Raw genomic sequence first — 23279 nt, forward strand, 5'->3', positions numbered from 1 at the left:
CGGTTTCCTCCCACAGTCCAAAGATGTGCGGGTTAGGTGAATTGGCCAATGATAAATTGCCCTTAATGTCCAAATTGCCCTTGGTGTTGGGTGGAGGTGTTGAGTTTGGGTAGGGTGCTATTTCCAAGAGCTGGTGCAGACTCAGGGGGCCGAATGGCCTCCTTCTGCACTGTAGATTCAATGATAATCTATGATTAATCTAGGACAAAGGTTCGGCACAACATCGTGGGCCGAAGGGCCTGTTCTGTGCTGTATTTTCTATGTTCTATGTTCTATGTTCTATGACAAGATAGTGAAACTATTAAACTAATGTGGCAGGGGGATGGGAACCGATGTAGGAAGTCAGTGGGGACGGAAACAAAAGGCAGGAAGGGAGAGTGTGTAAAGCATGACCAGAGAAAGCAGGGCAGAGAGCAAGGAAAGTCTACATTAAACTGCATTTATTTCAATGCAAGGGGCCTGACGGGCAAAGCGGATGAACTCAGGGCATGGATGGGCACATGGGACTGGGATATTATAGCTATGACTGAAACATGGATAAGGGAGGGGCAGGACTGGCAGCTCAATGTTCCGGGGTACAGATGCTATAGAAAGGATAGAACAGGAGGTAAGAGAGGAGGGGGAGTGGCGTTTTTGATTAGGGAGAACATCACGGCAGTACTTAGAGGGGATATATCCGAGGGTTCGCCCACTGAGTCTATATGGGTGGAACTGAAAAATAAGAAGGGAGAGATCACCTTGATAGGACTGTACTACAGGCCCCCAAATAGTCAGCGGGAAATTGAGGAGCAAATATGTAAGGAGATTACAGATAGCTGCAAGAAAAATAGGGTGGTAATAGTAGGGGACTTTAACTTTCCCAACATTGACTGGGACAGCCATAGCATTAGGGGCTTGGATGGAGGGAAATTTGTTGAGTGTATTCAGGAGGAATTTCTCATTCAGTATGTGGATGGACCGACTAGAGAGGGGGCAAAACTTGATCTCGTCTTGGGAAATAAGGAAGGGCAAGTGACAGAAGTGTTAGTGAGGGATCACTTTGGGACAAGTGACCATAACTCCATTAGTTTTAAGATAGCTATGGAGAATGATAGGTCTGGCCCAAGAGTTAAAATTCTTAATTGGGGCAAGGCCAATTTTGATGGTATCAGACAGGAACTTTCAGAGGTAGATTGGGGGAGACTGTTGGCAGGCAAAGGGACAGCTGGTAAATGGGAGGCTTTTAAAAATGTGTTCACCAGGGTTCAGGGTAAGCACATTCCCTTTAGAGTGAAGGGCAAGGCTGGTAGAAGTAGGGAACCCTGGATGACTCGAGATATTGAGACTCTGGTCAAAAAGAAGAAGGAGGCATATGACGTACATAAACAACTGGGATCAAGTGGATCCCTTGAAGAGCATAGAGATTGTCGAAATAGAGTTAAGAGGGATATCAGGAGGGCAAAAAGGGGACATGAAATTGCTTTGGCAAATAATGCAAAGGAGAATCCAAAGAGCTTCTACAGACACATAAAGGGAGAAAGAGTAACTAGGGACAGAGTAGGGCCTCTTAAGGATCAACAAGGACATCTATGTGCAGAGCCACAAGAGATGGGTGAGATCCTGAATGAATATTTCTCATCGGTATTCACGGTGGAGAAAGGCATGGATGTTAGGAAACTAAGGGAAATAAATAGTGATGTCTTGAGAAGTGTGCATATTACAGAGGAGGAGGTGCTGGAAGTCTTAAAGCGCATCAAGGTAGATAAATCCCCGGGACCTGATGAAATGTATCCCAGGATGTTGTGGGAGGCTAGGGAGGAAATTGCGGGTTCCCTAACAGAGATATTTGAATCATCGGCAGCCACAGGTGAGGTGCCTGAAGATTGGAGAGTAGCGAATGTTGTGCCCTTGTTTAAGAAGGGCAGCAGGGAAAAGCCTGGGAACTACAGACCGGTGAGCCTAAAGTCTGTAGTAGGTAAGTTGCTAGAAGGTATTCTGAGAGGCAGGATCTACAAGCATTTAGAGAGGCAAGGACTGATTTGGGGCAGTCAGCATGGCTTTGTGCGTGGAAAATCATGTCTCACAAATTTGATTGAGTTTTTTGAGGGGGTGACCAAGAAGGTAGATGAGGGCAGTGCAGTGGACGTTGTCTACATGGACTTTAGCAAAGCCTTTGACAAGGTACCGCATGGTAGGTTGTTGCAGAAGGTTAAAGCTCACGGGATCCAGGGTGAGGTTGCCAATTGGATTCAAAATTGGCTGGACGACAGAAGACAGAGGGTGGTTGTAGAGGGTTGTTTTTCAAACTGGAGGCCTGTGACCAGTGGTGTGCCTCAGGGATCGGTGCTGGGTTCACTGTTATTTGTGATTTTTTGTCATGACGTAAGAGGACCACTTAAATTGATTAAGGAAAAATTGGTGAGTGAGAAATTGGAAATTACTTTATTGGATTACGTGTCAAATTTTAGGGAATGATTAAATATAGCAGGCGAATTGGCGAGCCAACATTTAAAAGTTGCACAAAATGTTATGAAACGGGTAGCGGACAAGAAATCCAAAGTTCGTAGTTTTACCAGTGGAGATAAAGTTTTGTGAACCTTTGAAAGCAAGGTGTTGTGGACCTTATCAGATTGAAAGGAAATTAAGTGAGGTAAATTATGTGGTAAAAACACCTGATACAAGGAAGACTCACCGAGTGTGTCATGTGAATATGCTTAAAAGGTACTTTGAAAGGGAAGGAGAGACAAATGGGGAGGTTTTAATGATTCTATCTCAAAGTGACAAATCAAATCCAGATGACTTGGAATTTGACATACCTCAAATTAAATTGGAAATTGAGGATGTTCTTAAAAATTGGGGTAAATTGTTGTGCTACCTTCCAGGGAAAAAACTAACTGACCTGAAAGAGTTATTGATATTACATGGGCAAGTTTGTGGAGATAAATTGGGAAGTACTAAAATAGCTATACATGATAAAGATGTGGGAAATGCTGTTCCAATCAAGAACATCCATATCGACTTTACCTTTTAAAATTGGCACAGGTTAACAAAGCGATTGAGAGTGCGCTTAAAAATGGCATAATTGAAGTGGGTTGCAGCCAATGGAGCTCACCCATAGTGATGGTACCTAAACCAGATGTACCCAACGGTTGTGTGTGGACTATAGAAAGGTTAATGCAGTTACAAGAACGGACTCTTATTCTATCCCACGTTTGGAGGATTGCATTGAGAAAGTGAGACAATCAGCTTTTATTTCCAAACTGGATTTACTTCAAGGTTACTGGCAGGTACCTTTATCCGAAAGGACGAAGGAGATTTCAGCTTTTGTGACTCCAGATGGTATATACCAATTCAAAGTCATGCCATTTGGCATGAAAAACTCCTCAGTCACATTTCAACGGTTAATTAACAAAGTTGTTTCAGGATTACCCAATTGTGTGGTATACATCGACGATCTGGTAATTCCCAGCCAGACATGGACAGAACATTTGAAACATCTGATGGAGTTATTCGATCAACTTTAGGAGGCGGGTTTGGTGGTAAACCTAGCCAAAAGTGAATTTGGAAAAGCCCGAGTCACTTTCCTTGGCCATACAATCGGACAGGGTCGACTGGTCACACGGGATATGAACCAACAGTTATTGAGGAGTTTTCAATACCCTCAAGACAAAGGGAAATAATGTGATTTCTTGGCATGAGTGGATTTGATCGAACATTTGTGCAAATGTTTTGTAGCGTGATTGCTCCACTGATGGACTTGCTGAAGAAACGTCAAAAATTTCAGTAGACAACGGACTTTCAACAGGCATTTGACGGCCTGAAAGCTGTGATAACCTCTGCTCCTGTGAGAATTACAAGGGACTCTGTGATCAGATTAAACTAAAGTATCTGACTTTAAAGAGACATGATGAGGCGGAGAGAAATGGACAGATTGTGCAGAGACCTTCTTGTTCAAACAGAGTGTCAATCGAGACGGATTTCAGTTGGTGGAAGACGAACAAAAAAAAATGGACTATATTATTATACCCGTTTGCATGTGTTGTTTTTTGAAACGAAAAAATATATTTACTGTGTGCATTTCTTAAAGGATAGTGGAAAGGTGAAAAATGAAACCATCTTGAAGTTGATGGTTTATTTTTTTTTCTTGGAGGAAGGTGTCATGTGAGAGTACCTTTAAGAAATGGGTGTTTATGAAATGTACCTTTAAGAAATGGGTATTTATCAGTGATGTCAGAATGTGGGTGGAGCTGGGCTGTCTGTCAGCTTTTTACTTTTGTTTTAGGCTATTTGCTGCAAGGTGTGTTTTAGTTTCTAGACGGCATCAACACGGCCTCAGGATCAGTAATTCTGGCCACTACAGGGTGCCAGCACGGCACGGGAGCAGTTCACGCCGCTCCAGCTGCTGATCCCGGCGTCAACTGGGCGCCACGTGATCGGCGCATGCGCAGTGGCACCGGTGCCATCGTGTGCATGCGCAGTGTCATCCTTCAACGCGCCGGCCCAGACGCAACATGGCGCAGGGCTACAGGGGCCGGCGTGGAAGAAAGGAGGACCCCAGCCAGAGAGACCCGCCCACCGATCGGTGGGCCCCAATCACGGGCCAGGCCACATCGGAGCCCCCCCCCCGGGGTCGGACCCCCCTTCCCCCCCCCACAGGCCACCCCCGACCCTTCCACACCGAATTCCCACCGGCTGAGAGCAGGAGTGGACGGCGGCAGCGGGACTCGGCTTTTTTACGATGGCCGCTCGGCCCATCCTGGGCCAAGAATCGGCGGGCCGGCCGCGTAGAGCGGCCCCCGACCGGCACCACGCCAACCGCGCCGGTGCCAATGCCGCAATTCTCCACTCTGCGGAGAATCGCCGTCGGCGTCGGGGCGGTGTGGCGCGATTCGCGGCAGTCGCGGGGATTCTCCGTCCCGTCCCCGGGCTGAGAGAATCCCGCCCAATATTCTTTCCCCCTCTCCCCAAAAAATAAGCTCCCTGTCAGTGGCTAATTAGAATTTCCGTTTCACAGAAGCACAGAATTATTACGGCAGAGAAGGAGGCCATTTGTCTGCCCCGGCTCTCCAAATAGGCGAAGTGACTTAGACCGTTCCCCTGCCTTTTCCCTTCATCCCTGCACATTGTTTCTGTACACAATAGTACCTTGAAAGCTTCATTCCATCCTCAACTTGGAGGTCAGTAGACTCTGCTTTTGGGTGCCTGGAGCACAAGCTGGGAGTTAAGACTGGGCACAGAAGGCATGACCAGAGGGCAAGGATGAAATGGAGACAGGACAATGGCAGGGAATGACCAGCGGGGAAAGATGAGAGACTATCTGTGGGGCATCTTTGAGAGACAGTCCAGGGAATGAGGCCACAGTATCCAGGTCATACAACTGGTCTCTGCATGGCATGTATATCTTGGTTCTGGCCTTGGGCAAGGGGAGGCATGGGGACATCCACTTGGACAATAATGGGGTCAAGGGGTAAGTGAGAGAGGATGGATGGTGACAGGAGGGAGCTGAATTCAGAGGGGGCGACTGTGGAAAAGAATGAGTGGGATTTGGTGGGTGATGGGGAAGACTGGAAGGTGTTGGTCACATTCACAAACGTTAGCAGCACCATCTTCATCTTCACTGAGCGATGATGCAGTTGGAAAAACAAGCCTGATAAAATTGATAAGGGAAGGGTCCCATATGGGAGGGGTTCAAGGCTACATTTTGGGGGGAGCGAAGGAGCACCATGTTAGCTAAAGCCAGGGACAATAAGGCTCTGCTGAATATTGGCTCTGAGGGGCAGAGGGATCTGGGTGTCTCAGTGCATGAATCACAAAAGGCTAGTATGGAGGTACAGCAAGTGATCAAGAAAGCTAATACAATGTTATTGTTTACTGTGAAGGGAACTGAATATAAAAGTAGGGCGGTTATGCTTCAGTTGTACAGGGCATTGGTGACACCACATCAGGAGTAGAGCATACAGTATTGGTCTATTTATTTAAGGAAGGATGTAAATGCATCAGAAGAAGTTCAGGAAAGGTTACCAGGAATGGGTGGGTTGTCTTATGAGGAAAGGTTGGAGAGGTTAGATATGTATCCACTGGAGCTTAGAAGAGTAAGAGGTGACTTGATCAAAACCTTTAAGATCCTGAGATGTATTGATGGGGTGGATGTGGCGAGGATGTTTCTTCTTGTTGTTGAATCTAGAACTAGGGGCCACTATTTAAAAATAAGGAATCATTCATTTAAGACAGTGATGAGAAGATATTTTTTCTCTGAGGGCTGTGAGTCCCTGGAACTCTCTTCCTCAAAAGGCAACGGAAGCAGAATCTTTTAATTTTTTAAGGCAGTATAATGAGTGTGAGGTAAAAGCTTACAGGGGGTAATAGGTTTGTGGAGAAATCAAGATCAACCATGATCTTATTGAATGGAGGAGCAGGCTCGAGGGGCCAAGTGGCCTACTCCTGCTCCCGATTCGTAAGTTTGTTTCAAGGGTCAGATGCCCACTGAAGGAACATTGCTCCTTGATTAATGGTGCATATTCATGCGAGAATCCATTAGGTTCTGGGGCTACATTTGAGTTGGTGTGATTAGTCATCTGTTCCTGACAGAGGCATGTAAAAACGTATGGAGGATTAAACATTCAAGGGCCATGGCTATTGGACATAAGCACACTCCAAGCCTTAATATTCCCAGTTTAATGGTTACCACTTACAGGGCACAATGCCTGAAGTCATGACATTATTACATGGCTATGATACCTATACTGTATGTCTCATGGAAGCAAGCTGACACTTGCCCGATGAAGGTCCTTGCACATGGCTGACTTCACCATGATCAAGACCCTCTTTCTAAATGCCTGAGGGGAAAGTTCAGCCACCTGTGGTCCGCCAGGATGAGCTTCACCTGCAATGGGTGGCCTGGGGATGCCAGTTGCAGCCAGAGACCAGGACAAGTACTTTGCACTGGCTTCCAAGCTGGGAGAAGGAAGGGAACCAGTCAAGGGAAAGTTAAAATGAATCCTCAAATCTATTCACTGACAGATACAAAGAGGAGGTGAGAATTCAGGCTGCAGGCAACCCTGCCTCATTTATAGCTGTAATTCAAATGAGAAGAAGGGTCAGTCACCTATTTCCACAGGTCCAGGAGGAGTAGTGTCCTGAGCAGCAAGAGGGAGTGAGCCCTCAAGAAGCCCAATATGCTCCCAAAGAGGGGCAAATTAAACGAAGACCAGTGGCCTGTCCACGGGTACAAAGAACAAAGAACAAAGAAATGTACAGCACAGGAACAGGCCCTTCGGCCCTCCAAGCCCGTGCCGACCATACTGCCCGACTAAACTACAATCTTCTACACTTCCTGGGTCCGTATCCTTCTATTCCCATCCTATTCATATATTTGTCAAGATGCCCCTTAAATGTCCCTATCGTCCCTGCTTCCACTACCTCCTCCGGTAGTGAGTTCCAGGCACCCACTACCCTCTGCGTAAAAAACTTGCCTCGTACATCTACTCTAAACCTTGCCCCTCTCACCTTAAACCTATGCCCCCTAGTAATTGACCCCTCTACCCTGGGGAAAAGCCTCTGACTATCCACTCTGTCTATGCCCCTCATAATTTTGTATACCTCTATTAGGTCGCCCCTCAACCTCCTTCGTTCCAGTGAGAACAAACCGAGTTTATTCAATCGCTCCTCATAGCTTATGCCCTCCATACCAGGCAACATTCTGGTAAATCTCTTCTGCACCCTCTCTAAAGCCTCCACATCCTTCTGGTAGTGTGGCGACCAGAATTGAACACTATACTCCAAGTGTGGCCTAACTAAGGTTCTATACAGCTGCAACATGACTTGCCAATTCTTATACTCAATGCCCCGGCCAATGAAGGCAAGCATGCCGTATGCCTTCTTGAATACCTTCTCCACCTGTGTTGCCCCTTTCAATGACCTGTGGACCTGTACTCCTAGATCTCTTTGACTTTCAATACTCTTGAGGGTTCTACCATTCACTGTATATTCCCTACCTGCATTAGCCCTTCCAAAATGCATTACCTCACATTTGTCTGGATTAAACTCCATCTGCCATCTCTCCGCCCAAGTCTCCAGACAATCTAAATCCTGCTGTATCCTCCGACAGTCCTCATCGCTATCCGCAATTCCACCAACCTTTGTGTCGTCTGCAAACTTACCAATCAGACCAGTTACATTTTCCTCCAAATCATTTATATATACTACAAAGAGCAAAGGTCCCAGCACTGATCCCTGTGGAACACCACTGGTCACAGCCCTCCAATTAGAAAAGCATCCCTCCATTGCTACCCTCTGCCTTCTATGGCCTAGCCAGTTCTGTATCCACCTTGCCAGTTCACCCCTGATCCCGTGTGACTTCACCTTTTGTACTAGTCTACCATGAGGGACCTTGTCAAAGGCCATACTGAAGTCCATATAGACAACATCTACTGCCCTACCTGCATCAATCATCTTAGTGACCTCCTCGAAAAACTCTATCAAGTTAGTGAGACACGACCTCCCCTTCACAAAACCGTGCTGCCTCTCACTAATACGTCCATTTGCTTCCAAATGGGAGTAGATCCTGTCTCGAAGAATTCTCTCCAGTAATTTCCCTACCACTGAAGTAAGGCTCACCGGCCTGTAGTTCCCGGGATTATCCTTGCTACCCTTCTTAAACAGAGGAACAACATTGGCTATTCTCCAGTCCTCCGGGACATCCCCTGAAGACAGCGAGGATCCAAAGATTTCTGTCAAGGCCTCAGCAATTTCCTCTCCAGCCTCCTTCAGTATTCTGGGGTAGATCCCATCAGGCCCTGGGGACTTATCTACCTTAATATTTTTTAAGACACCCAACACCTCGTCTTTTTGGATCACAATGTGACCCAGGCTATCTACACCCCCTTCTCCAGACTCAACATCTACCAATTCCTTCTCTTTGGTGAATACTGATGCAAAGTATTCATTTAGTACCTCGCCCATTTCCTCTGGCTCCACACATAGATTCCCTTGCCTATCCTTCAGTGGGCCAACCCTTTCCCTGGCTACCCTCTTGCTTTTTATGTACGTGTAAAAAGCCTTGGGATTTTCCTTAACCCTATTTGCCAATGACTTTTCATGACCCCTTCTAGCCCTCCTGACTCCTTGCTTAAGTTCCTTCCTACTTTCCTTATATGCCACACAGGCTCCGTCTGTTCCCAGCCTTTTAGCCCTGACAAATGCCTCCTTTTCCTTTTTGACGAGGCCTACAATATCACTCGTCATCCAAGGTTCCCGAAAATTGCCGCATTTATCTTTCTTCCTCACAGGAACATGCCTGTCCTGTATTCCTTTCAACTGACACTTGAAAACCTCCCACATGTCAGATGTTGATTTGCCCTCAAACATCCGCCCCCAATCTATGTTCTTCAGTTCCCGCCTAATATTGTTATAATTAGCCTTCCCCCAATTTAGCACATTCATCCTCGGACCACTCTTATCCTTGTCCACCAGTACTTTAAAACTTACTGAATTGTGGTCACTGTTACCGAAATGCTCCCCTACTGAAACATCTACCAACTGGCCGGGCTCATTCCCCAATACCAGGTCCAGTACCGCCCCTTCCCTAGTTGGACTGTTTCCATATTGTTTTAAGAAGCCCTCCTGGATGCTCCTTACAAACTCCGCCCCGTCTAAGCCCCTGGCACTAAGTGAGTCCCAGTCAATATTGGGGAAGTTGAAGTCTCCCATCACCACAACCCTGTTGTTTTTACTCTTTTCCAAAATCTGTCTACCTATCTGCTCCTCTATCTCCCGCTGGCTGTTGGGAGGCCTGTAGTATACCCCCAACATTGTGACTGCACCCTTCTTATTCCTGATCTCTACCCATATAGCCTCACTGCCCTCTGAGGTGTCCTCTCGCAGTATAGCTGTGATATTCTCCCGAACAAGTAGTGCAACTCCGCCTCCCCTTTTACATCCCCCTCTATCCCGCCTGAAACATCTAAATCCTGGAACGTTTAGCTGCCAATCCTGCCCTTCCCTCAACCAGGTCTCTGTAATGGCAACAACATCATAGTTCCAAGTAGTAATCCAAGCTCTAAGTTCATCTGCCTTACCCGTAATGCTCCTTGCATTAAAACATATGCACTTCAGGCCACCAGACCCGCTGTGTTCAGCAACTTCTCCCCGTCTGCTCTGCCTCAGAGCCACACTGTCCCTATTCCCTAGTTCTCCCTCAATGCTCTCACCTTCTGACCTATTGCTCCCGTGCCCACCCCCCTGCCATACTAGTTTAAACCCTCCCGTGTGACACTAGCAAACCTCGCGGCCAGGATATTTATGCCTCTCCGGTTTAGATGCAACCCGTCCATCTTATACAGGTCACACCTGCCCCGGAAGAGCTCCCAGTGGTCCAGATAACGGAAACCCTCCCTCCTACACCAGCTGTTTAGCCACGTGTTTGTCTGCTCTATCTTCCTATTTCTAGCCTCACTGGCACGTGGCACAGGGAGTAATCTCGAGATTACAACCCTCGAGGTCCTGTCTTTTAACTTTCTGCCTAGCTCCCTGAACTCCTATATTGAAGGGTATATTGAAGACTCTGCACATATATGGAGATGAGCCAAAGACAATGCTGCAGGTACCGTCACTTGTCCAGGGACGTGGTAGCTCACATTTTCCACAGTCTCTGTGAAGAACTGATACCATAAGGACTTGGAGGGCATCCATGCCAGTGGCTTTGAAGGCAATTGTACCACAAAATTGTTTTGCCACAGTATCCTTCCAGGCTCCACTGCGGAACCTCACAAACTGCCACACACAAATGCATAAGGAAAGTGACATGTGCCCTTTTCCATTAAGCTCAACAGTATGTCTAGTTCCACATGGATGGTGAATGCCATGCTGCCAGAGCTATTTGATTTGCAGCAATATGTAATTTTCTGAGATTGCAGGGTGCCATCGACTGAACACATGTGGGCCTGAGAGCTCTTTCAATTTAAAGGATTTCAATCTATGAATGTCCAGCTAATTTGTGATCACAGAAGTCAGATCTTGAATGTTTGTACTAGGTTCCCAGTGCTATCTCACCACTCTTACATCTTGATGTACTCGTAGGCGCCACAGACCTTGAGAGACGTTTGCGCTTACAAAGCTGGCTCCTCGGGAACAAGGGGTACCACCAGAAGACCTGGCTGACAATGCCTGTTCATTGTACACAGTGCTGCTGAAGAGGAAAACAATGTTGCACATTTCACCACCAGGTCCTCGATAGGGAAGACAATTGGCCTCCTGAAGGTGCATTTCCGATGTTAGGACTGATCAGGCGTGGGTCCCTAAAACTCACCATAGAGAGTGTCATGCATCATCGTTGTTTGCAGCGCCCTGCACAATTTTGCGTTGCAAAAAGGGGGACGTGTTGCCTGAAGGAGAAATGGAGAAGGAAGTTATCTCCTCAGATAAGGAGGACACTGAAGACGATGCATCTGATCAGGGTCAGGATGCAGATGAAGCACGTTAAGAGCCAAAAGCACAGGTACAATGCGGCAGGCATGCCCATGACATCCTAATAGCAACAACATTATAACAGGAGGAGTAAAGTGTAGACACATTCTCACAATAGATAATTTCTTTGTCTTTGCTGCATGGAACACCCCATTACTTTCAATCTCAGTGAGAAATTCTCTTGAGAATGCAATGTTCTCATAATGATTAGATGAAATATCAATTTTTAACTATCTGCCCTTTATCCTTGAAAACCATGGTTAACTGAATAGTCTTGGCAATATATGGGCCCTGTGGAATCTGAGTACACTCTCTTCTTGCATGTCCTCAGGCAATTCCACATAGTATTGTCCTATCACCCATGCCTTCACCAAGTCACTGTGCATGGCAGTTTATAAACAGCTGGAATTCCAAATTACTCAAAAGTGCACCCATGACAGTCTGCCACCTGCTCAATAAGATTACCTGACCACAGGTATCGCTCTTTCAGGCATTACTAGATTTCAGGCATTACTAGAGTGTCATTAGCACTTTTCCCCTTGGTTTCTGTGGCTATTAGCAGCCCGTTTCCCTGAGTTTCTGTGGTTATGACTCATCTTTCATTCTCACACAACAGAATAAATATTCCCCATATTCTCTGACTGTTAGCTTTGCCAAAGTGTCACTGGTCTCGAAATGTTAGCTCATTTCTCTCCCTAAAGATGCTGCCAGACCTGCTGAGATTTTCCAGCATTTTCTCTTTCATTTCAGATTCCAGTATCCGCAGTAATTTGCTTTTATTACTAGATTGTTAGTTCATCAGGGAGCAGCAAGACGAGAGCACCACATGTCCTATCGTCAACCCTCCTAAGTGCAGAATGCTGAGGAACGACCATGCTACTGCTACTCAGTTACCATTCTCACGCCATGAGCAATAACCGTGGACATCTAGATTGTGCAGGTTTCCTTGCATTGTCCTCACTGAGAGTTCCTCAGTGGGACAATGGTTTGCTGAGGGGCAAACAACACGGACCCTGCAACTGTTGGAAGTTTGATATGTCTCTGCCCGAGATAACTTTGCATGAGGGTGAAATCTTGAGCAATCATTCTTGTCACAACAGCCAATGAGTCATTCTTTCCTACAAGGACACTGCTGAGGCCTTAAGAGAGTTACATTTGCATCACCCGAGACTGTACAGCACACAAGGCCATTCCTGTCTTTATATCCTAAGGGAGGCCTGTCATTCAGGGAGGATTTAAACTAGTATGGCAGGGGGGTGGGTACCGGAACAATAGGTCAGAAAGTGAAAACATTGAGGGAAAACGAGGGAATAGGGCCAGTATGGCTCTGAGGAAGAGCAGACAGGGAGATGTTGCTGAAAACAGCAGGACTGGTGGCCTGAAGTGCATATGGTTTAATGCAAGAAGTATAACAGGTAAGGCAGATTAACTTAGAGCTTGGATTAGTACTTGGAACTATGATGTTGTTGCCATTACAGAGACCTGGTTGAGGGAAGGACAGAATTGGCAGCTGAACATTCCAGGATTTCGATGCTTCAGGCGGGATAGAGGGGGATGTAAAAGGGGTGGAGGAGTTGCGCTACTGGTTAGAGAGAATATCACAGCTGTACTGCGTGAGGACACCTCAGAGGGCAGCGAGGCTATATGGGTAGAGATCAGGAATAAGAAGGGTGCAGTCACAATGTTGGGGGTTTACTACAAGCCACCCAACAGCCAGCGGGAGATAGAGGAGCAGATAAGTGAATTGAAGTGCATAAGTTGGGAACATAGGCTGGCAGGGAAGGACACAAGTGAAATGTGGAACTTGTTCAAGGAACAGGTGCTACGTGTCCTTGATATGTATGTCCCTGTCAGGCAGGGAAGAGATGGTCGAGTGAGGGAACCATGGTTGACAAGAGAGGTTGAATGTCTTGTTAAGAGGAAAAAGGTGACTTATGTAAGGCTGAGGAAACAAGGTTCAGACAGGGCATTGGAGGGATACAAGATAGCCAGGAGGGAACTGAAGAAAGGGATTAGGAGAGCTAAGAGAGGGCATGAACAATCTTTGGCGGGTAGGATCAAGGAAAACCCCAAGGCCTTTTACACATATGTGAGAAATATGAGAATGACTAGAGCGAGGGTAGGTCCGATCAAGGACAGTAGCGGGAGATTGTGTATTGAGTCTGAAGAGATAGGAGAGGTCTTGAACGAGTACTTTTCTTCTGTATTTACAAATGAGAGGGGCGATATTGTTGGAGAGGACAGTGTGAAACAGATTGGTAAGCTCAAGGAAATACTTATTAGGAAGGAAGATGTGTTGGGCATTTTGAAAAACTTGAGGATAGACAAGTCCCCCGGGCCTGACGGGATATATCCAAGGATTCTATGGGAAGCAAGAGATGAAATTGCAGAGCCGTTGGCAATGATCTTTTCGTCCTCACTGTCAACAGGGGTGGTACCAGGGGATTGGAGAGTGGCGAATGTCGTGCCCCTGTTCAAAAAAGGGACTAGGGATAACCCTGGGAATTACAGGCCAGTTAGTCTTACTTCGGTGGTAGGCAAAGTAATGGAAAGGGTACTGAAGGATAGGATTTCTGAGCATCTGGAAAGACACTGCTTGATTAGGGATAGTCAGCACGGATTTGTGAGGGGTAGGTCTTGCCTTACAAATCTTATTGAATTCTTTGAGGAGGTGACCAAGCATGTGGATGAAGGTAAAGCAGTGGATGTAGTGTACATGGATTTTAGTAAGGCATTTGATAAAGTTCCCCATGGTAGGCTTATGCAGAAAGTAAGGAGGCATGGGATAGTGGGAAATTTGGCCAGTTGGATAACGAACTGGCTAACCGATAGAAGTCAGAGAGTGGTGGTGGATGGCAAATATTCAGCCTGGATCCCAGTTACCAGTGGCGTACCGCAGGGATCAGTTCTGGGTCCTCTGCTGTTTGTGATTTTCATTAATGACTTGGATGAGGGAGTTGAAGGGTGGGTCAGTAAATTTGCAGACGATACGAAGATTGGTGGAGTTGTGGATAGTAAGGAGGGCTGTTGTCGGCTGCAAAGAGACATAATAGGATGCAGAGCTGGGCTGAGAAGTGGCAGATGGAGTTTAACCCTGAAAAGTGTGAGGTTGTCCATTTTGGAAGGACAAATATGAATGCGGAATACAGGGTTAACGGTAGAGTTCTTGGCAATGTGGAGGAGCAGAGAGATCTTGGGGTCTATGTTCATACATCTTTGAAAGTTGCCACTCAAGTGGATAGAGCTGTGAAGAAGGCCTAAGGTGTGCTCGCGTTCATTAACAGAGGGATTGAATTTAAGAGCCGTGAGGTGATGATGCAGCTGTACAAAACTTTGGTAAGGCCACATTTGGAGTATTGTGTACAGTTTTGGTCGCCTCATTTTAGGAAGGATGTGGAAGCTTTGGAAAAGGTGCAAAGAAGATTTACCAGGATGTTGCCTGGAATGGAGAGTAGGTCTTACGAGGAAAGGTTGAGGGTGCTAGGCCTTTTCTCATTAGAACGGAGAAGGATGAGGGGCGACTTGATAGAGGTTTATAAGATGATCAGGGGAATAGATAGAGTAGACAGTCAGAGACTTTTTCCCCGGGTGGAACAAACCATTACAAGGGGACATAAATTTAAGGTGAAAGGTGGAAGATATAGGAGGGATATCAGAGGTAGGTTCTTTACCCAGAGAGTAGTGGGGGCATGGAATGCACTGCCTGTGGAAGTAGTTGAGTCGGAAACATTAGGGACCTTCAAGCAGCTATTGGATAGGTACATGGATTACGGTTAAATGATATAGTGTAGATTTATTTGTTCTCAAGGGCAGCACGGTAGCATTGTGGATAGCACAATTGCTTCACAGCTCCAGGGTCCCAAGTTCGATTCCGGCTTGGGTCACTGTCTGTGCGGAGTCTGCACGTCCTCCCCGTGTCTGCGTGGGTTTCTTCCGGGTGCTCCGGTTTCCTCCCACAATCCAAAGATGTGCGGGTTAGGTGAATTGGCCAATGATAAATTGCCCTTAATGTCCAAATTGCCCTCGGTGTTGGGTGGAGGTGTTGAGTTTGGGTAGGGTGCTCTTTCCAAGAGCTGGTGCAGACTCAAAGGGCCGAATGGCCTCCTTCTGCACTGTAAATTCAATGATAATCTATGATTAATCTAGGACAAAGGTTCGGCACAACATCGTGGGCTGAAGGGCCTGTTCTGTGCTGTATTTTCTATGCTATGCTTCTATAAGTAGACAGGTTTTGGAAAGGAGTAAAAGCAACAGGGTTGTTATGATGGGAGACTTTAACTTCCCCAATATTGACTGGGACTCACTTAGTGCTCGGGGCTTAGACGGGGCAGAGTTTGTAAGGAGCATCGAGGAGGGCTTCTTAAAACAATATGTAGACAGTCCAACTAGGGAAGGGGCTAAACTGGACCTGTTATTGGGGAATGAGCCCGGCCAGGTGGGAGAAGTTTCAGTAGGGGAGCATTTCGGGAACAGTGACCACAATTCAGTAAATTTTAAAGTGCTGGTGGACAAGGATAAGAGTGGTCCTAGGGTGAATGTGCTAAACTGGGGGAAGGCTAGTTATAACAATATTAGGCAGGAACTGAAGAACCTAAATTGGGGGCGGATTTTTGAGGGTAAATCAACATCTGACATGTGGGAGGCTTTCAAATGTCAGTTGAAAGGAATTCAGGACCTGCATGTTCCTGTGCAGAAGAAGGGTGAATACGGCAAATTTCGGGAACCTTGGATAATGAGAGATATTGTAGGCCTCGTCAAAAAGAAAAAGGAGGCATTTGTCAGGGCTAGAAGGCTGGGAACAGACAAAGCCTGTGTGGAATATAAGGAAAGTAGGAAGGAACTTAAGCAAGGAGTTAGGAGGGCTAAAAGGGATCACGAAAAGTCATTGGCAAATAGGGTTAAGGAAAATCGCAAGGCTTTTTACACGTACATAAAGTGCAAGAGGGTAGCTAGGGAAAGGGTTGGCCCACTGAAGGTCAGGCGAGGGAATCTATGTGTGGAGCCAGAGGAAATGGGCGAGGTACTAAATGAAAACTTTGCATCAGTATTCACCAACGAGAAGGAATTGGTGGATGTTGAGTTGAGGGAAGGGTGTGTTGATAGCCTGGGTCACATTGAGATCCAAGAAGACGAGGTGTTGGGCGTCTTGAAAAATATTAAGGTAGATAAGTCCCCAGTGCCTGATGGGATCTACCCCAGAATACTGAAGGAGACTAGAGAGGAAATTGCTGAGGCCTTGATAGAAATCTTTGGATCCTCACTGTCTTCAGGTGATGTCCCGGAATAGCCAATGTTGTTCCTTTGTTTAAGAAGGGTAGCAAGGATGTTCCAGGGAACTACAGGTCGGTGAGACTTATGTCAGTGGTAGCGAAATTAATGGAGAGAATTCTCCGAGACAGGATCTACTCCCATTTGGAAGCAAATGGACGTATTAGCGAGAGGCAGCATGGTTTTGTGAAGCGGAGGTCGTGTCTCACTAACTTGATAGAGTTTTCCGAGGAGGTCACAAAGATGATTGATGCAGATAGGGCAGTGGATGTTGTCGATCTGGACTTCAGTAAGGTCTTTGACAAGGTCCCTCATGGCAGACTGGTACAAAAGGTGAAGTCACACGGGATCAAGGGTGAGCTGGCAAGATGGATACAGAACTGGCTAGGTCATAGAAGCAGAGTAGCAATGGAAGGGTGCTTTTCTGATTGGACGGCTGTGACTAGTAGTGTTCCGCAGGGATCAGTGCTAGGAGGAATGATTTGGAGGAAAATGTGACTGGTCTGATTAGTGTGTTTGCAGATGACACAAAGGTTGGTGGAATTGCGGATAGCGATGAGGACTGTGAGAGGATGCAGCAGGATTTAGATTGTTTGGAGACTTGGGCGGAGAGATGGCAGATAGAGTTTAATCCGGACAAATGTGAGATAATGCATTTTGGAAGGTCTAAATCCGGTAGGGAATATACAGTGAATGGTAGAACCCTCAAGAGTATTGACAGTCAGAGAGATCTAGATGTACAGGTCCACAGGTCACTGAAAGGGGCAACACAGTTGGAGAAGGTAGTCAAGAAGGCATACGGCATACTTGCCTTCATTGGCCGGGGCATTGAGTACAAAAATTGGCAAGTCATGTTGCAGCTGTATAGAACCTTAGTTAGGCCACACTTGGAGTACAGTGTTCAATTCTGGTCGCCACACTGCCAGAAGGATGTGGAGGCTTTAGAGAGGGTGCAGAAGAGATTTACCAGGATGTTGCCTGGTATGGAGGGCATTAGCTACAAGGAGCGGTTGAATAAACTCGGTTTGTTCTCACTGGAACGACGGAGGTTGAGGGGCGACCTGATGGAGGTCTACAAAATTATGAGGGGCATAGACAGAGTGGTAGCCAGAGGCTTTTTCCCAGGGTAGAGGGGTCAATTACTAGGGGGCATAGGTTAAAGGTGCGAGGGGCAAGGTTTAGAGGAGATGTACAAGGCAGCTTTTCTTACACAGAGGGTAGTAGGTGCCTGGAACTCGCTACCAGAGGAGGTGGTGGAAGCAGGGACGATAGTGACGTTTAAGAGGCATCTTGACAAATACATGAATAGGATGGGAATAGAGGGATATGGACCCCGGAAGTGCAGAAGATTTTAGTTTAGGCGGGCAGCATGGTCGGCACAGGCTTGGAGGACCAAAGGGCCTGTTCCTGTGCTGTACTTTTCTTTGTTCTCTTTGTTCTTTGCAATGAATTCCACGTTGAGTTGAATGCTGTGCCTTTACCTAAGTACCACTTGGATTGGATTGGATTGGATTTGTTTATTGTCGCGTGTACCGAGGTACAGTGAAAAGTATTTTTCTGCGAGCAGCTCAACAGATCATTAAGTACATGAGAAGAAAAGGGAATAAAAGAAAATACATAATAGGGCAACACAACATATACAATGTAACTACATAAGCACTGGCATCGGATGAAGCATACAGGGTGTAGTGTTAACTTAAAGCATTGCTAAGGACAGGTCCAAGGGAGATCTGGAAATGGCTTCATCAAGATGAACATACACCTCTTAAATTTTACATTCTAACCCCACTTGCCTGTTGTATCATTAGTTGGCTAGTTCAGTGTCATGCATGCAGAGAATGAGGAACTACCAATTTAAATTTCATCTTTAAATTTGGACATCACATATTCCTGTAGAGAGGCACGGAAGCCTATGAGCTTTCAAAAACTTACATTGTAGTTCATACAGACAGTTTCTCAGACTGTAAAAGCTATTCTAAATGACACATTGGACACATTAATCTAATATAAGTCGCGTCGACTACCTGTGCCATTCGCAAATCACACTTATCAGTGCACAAGCAGCAGTAAAATCAATAACCTTGTTTAGCACTTCTCCCAAAGCATGGTTACTTGTGATAATTGGCTGGCAGGTGCATTGGCCAAGAGGTACTGTTACAAATGCTGATGCGGAATTAGACTACTCCTCGTGGTGAAGATGTGTAAGAATTTATGCCAATGACGATCCTGATGGTATTGCATCGGTGGGAAACACTCTGGCACCCACTGAGGTGTGTGTTACAGGCTACCTTGTTTTGCAGAGACAGCAGTATTGTGTGTGATGCCCATGGGTGTATGGGCAGTTCAGAAGCATGCATGCCTATTGCTGCTGATCCCTCCCCGATAAGTGTCGAAGAAGCTGTTTGTCCAGGAACTAATATTACACGGAGGCCTACAAGTGGCTGGCACATGTTCAATACTGTTGTTCTATCTGCAGGTCATGTGTGACATCTCTGTGGACTCTAACATTTAGACATCCTGGTGCCCGAGTAAGAGTTTGCAGTGAGTAGGCGGTGCACTTATCCTGGTGGAGCTCAGCAGATCATTCATTCTTTTCCTACAAAACAGCGCCATCCTTTTTTGGGCTCCACCGGCGTTAACAACCTCGACAACCGCCTTCCAGGCCTACATGGTCAGGTGGGAGAGTCTGCTGCTCCCAAACCTCCTGAATCTCCTGGAGGAGAGGAGAGGGAAGTTTTGCTGAAATGTGAAAAATGTTTGTGTTTTGTAGGCACCCTGAATGAGTTGTCCAGTGTGCCCGGCCTGCAGTAAATGAATATCTGTCTGGGTTTCCTTTAAATATGACTCCAGGACCTTCGACTCGATGAGGTAATGGTGGGTGGGTGACCTTTCCTTAGATTGAGTAAACTGGACTTATATTCACTAGAATTTAGAAGAATGGAAGATAATCTAACTGAAACATATAATGAAACTTAAAATTTTTTTTTAAGAGTACCCAATTATTTTATTTTTTTCCAATTAAGGAGCAATTTAATGTGGCCAATCCACCTACCCTGCACATCTTGGGTTGTGGGGGTGAGACCCATGCAGACGCGGGGAGAATGTGCAAACTCCACTCGGGCAGTGACCCAGGGCCGGGATCGAACCCGGGTCCTCAGTGCCGTGAGGCAGCAATGCTCACTGCGCCATCATGTCTTCCTATATATAAGGAAACTGACGGGCTAGATGCTGGGAGAATGTTTCCTTTTGTGGGGCTGGTGCAATCTAGAAATAGACGTTACATTCTCAGAATAAGGGGCGGGATTCTCCCCTACCCAGCGGGGCGGGGGTTCCGGCGTGATGGAGTGGCGGGAACCACTCCGGCGTTGGGCCGGAGTACACTCAGGCGCACCTGTAGGGACCAAGCCCTCACCTTGAGGGGCATGGCCCGCGCAGGAGCGGTTTCCGCTCCACCGGCTGGCGTGGAAGGCCTTTGGCGCCACGCCAGACAGGGCTGAAAGGACTTCACAGGCCTGCGTAAGTCCACGCATGCGTGGGAGCGTCAGCGGCTGCTGACGTCATCCCCGTGCATGCGCAGACCATGGTGAAGACCATGGCGAAGGCGGAAGAAAAAGAGTGCCCCCACGGCACAGGCCCGCCCGCGGATCGGTGGGCCCCGATCGCGGGGCAGGCCACCGTGGGGGCACCCTTCAGGGCCAGATCGCCCCGCGCCCCCCGCAGGACCCCGGAGCCCGCCCGCGCCGCCTGCTCCCGCCGGTAAGGGAGGTGGTTTAATCCCGCTGGTGGGAGAGGGTTGACAGCGGCTGGACTTCAGCCCACCACGGGCCGGAGAATCGCTGAGGGTGGGCCCCCCGCTGAATCTCTGGTGGCGGAGAATTCGGGACACGGCGGGGCGGGATTCATGCCAGCCCCTGGCGATTCTCCGACCCGGCGGGGGTTCGGAGAATCCCGCCCAAGGGGTCTACCAGTTAGGACAAAAATGCAATATTTCTTCATTTCTTCATTTAAAGCTTTTGGATGTCTCTACCTCAGATGTCTGTGGCTGCCCGGTCATTGAGTACATTCCAGACAGATATCACTGCATTTTTGGACACTACGGAGACCAAGGGATTTGGGGATAGTGTAGGGAGGTAGAGGATCTGCCACAATCATATTGAAAAGCAGTAGAGGTTAGAAAGCCCAAAAAGCCTACACCTGCGCCTTTCTTCTGCATTCTGATATCAATTCCTTGACAGGTGTATTTCACACAATAACACAGAAACATCATAAAGCCACGCTAAATTGAACCATGGACTTGTGATCTCTGTGGAACAAGAGATCCCTTGCCGCTCTTCAGAGGAGAACAGGGGAGTTCTTCTGGTGCCATGGCTAATATTTGTCGCTCAACAAACATCACTTAAAAAAAACAGAAGTGTATATTTGTAGCGCAGGGAGCATATTTACCTTTAGGTGTTCTTGTCTTTTATGTACTGAAAAAAGATACAAAGCTCCTCACCGATGACTGATTGACACTTTATTTGACAGATCACAAAGCCTTTAAAACCGCCTGACACTTTACAAGTTAATAAGAAAGCGAAAGTGAGAACTTTATTGCACTGACACGAGTAGAACACCACACCACCAGCTTCTGCAGCTCAATTAATATTAACGGAAGCTCGAGTCAATAAGCAGCAGTAGTCAGGAATGCAAGAGAGTAAAAGTGTCATAATATACATCAGTACATTATGGTACAATCACATACACACACTGATGGACATGCAGTAGGACCAACCAGCATACATAACACCGCAGCCAATCACCAGTGAGAGCACAAGCACTATAAAGACAGGGGACAGGAGAGTTCCCGCTCATTCGAGTTAAGCTGGTATTGCTTATACTCACGTTTACAGTATGTTAGCATAGTTGAACAGTTAATAAAATAGCGTTACACCACTTCCAGCATTGTTGGCTTGTTTGTGAACCAGAACACCCAACACGACATGGTACAAGGAGTGGCCGCAATCTAGCACTTGTGAGACCTACCTGCAACTTCTCAGCATTCCGGCATCCTACAGCATGGAGAACATCAACCCGCCGCCGCCGCTTCGCATCGCTGGCAATTTCGGGGTAAATTGGAAGATATTTAAACAGCGCTTCCAGCTCTTCCTCGAGGCCACGGACAGGGAGAACGCATCGGACACCAGGAAGATAGCCCTTCTTCTCTCCACGGCAGGGCAACATGCCATCCACATCTTTAACTCCCTGGCATTCGCGGACGACGAGGACAAGACCAAGTACAAGACGGTGCTCCTCAAATTCGACACACACTTCAGTGTTGAAGTCAACGAAAGCTTCGAAAGGTACCTGTTCCAGCAGCACTTGCAGGGTAAGGACGAGCCTTTCCAATCCTATTTAACATACCTCCACATCCTCGCGCAATCCTGCGGCTACGGGCCCACCTCCTACTCCATGATACGCGACCAGATTGTTTTTGGGCTCATGTCAGATACCCTGCGTCAGCAGCTCCTTAAAGTTAAGCAATCAACCCTAGCGACTGCCATCGAGACCCATGTCCTGCATGAGAATGCCACCAGCCGGTACTCCTACATACAGGCAGCTGAAACGGCGCGGCAAGGGCCCCATGAGGCGGAACGGGTCCAAACGATCGAACACCTCCCGTCCGCAGTCTGGAGGAGGGCGGCCATTTTGCACGCTTCCCGAGGCCTCCCGCGCTTGTACGCGCCAAACGAGGGGACGGTGACATGGAGGAACGCGATGCGCAGGCCCGCACCACACAAGACCATACCACGCATGCGCGGTGGCTCAACGAACGCACTGACGTCACGACGTGCGGCAACTGTGGCTCCGCCCACTTAAAGCGGCAGTGCCCTGCAAAATCGCGACAGTGCCTACGCTGTGGCAGGCTTGGCCACTATGCTGCCTGCTGTCGAGCAGCCCAGCCTGCCAACTCGCAACGATTTAACCAGCCTCGCAGGACTGTTAAGGCAATCCAACCCATCTTCACCGAGTCCGATCCTGACTTCATGCAGACCAGTGACACCGAGGACAGGGAGCCTTTTCGAGTCGCTGTCATAACCAAGAACCGAATCGAAAGCACCATCCGCTTTTGGTGCACAGCATTGATCCGAACGACGAGTGGTGTGCCACCCTGACGGTCAACCGATCCCAGATCAGATTCCGTCTGGACACTGGTGCTTCCGCCAATCTCCTCGCATGGTCAGCATTTCAAACCTTGGGGGTCAAACCAACAATTCTTCCATCCAATTGCCAACTGGTCGACTATAATGGTAACGCCACCGGGTCATGCCAACTCGAGGTGACGCACAACTCGCGAAACGTCACCCTACCCTTCGAGATCGTTGGCTCCTCAAAGGACTCACCGCTAGGTGCACAGGCGTGCAAGCTCCTCAACCTCGTGCAGCGCGTACATTCCCTCTCTCCAGAGGACACGTCTGACTTCCAAGATGCGGACTTCAGGGCGCAACTAAGTGCCATCATCACACAACACCAAGATGTCTTCGAAGGCATGGGCACATACAAAATCCTGCTCAAACAGGACGCCACGCCTG

This window comes from Scyliorhinus torazame, chromosome 21, assembly GCF_047496885.1.
Source record: "Scyliorhinus torazame isolate Kashiwa2021f chromosome 21, sScyTor2.1, whole genome shotgun sequence".
Lineage (NCBI taxonomy): Eukaryota > Metazoa > Chordata > Chondrichthyes > Carcharhiniformes > Scyliorhinidae > Scyliorhinus > Scyliorhinus torazame.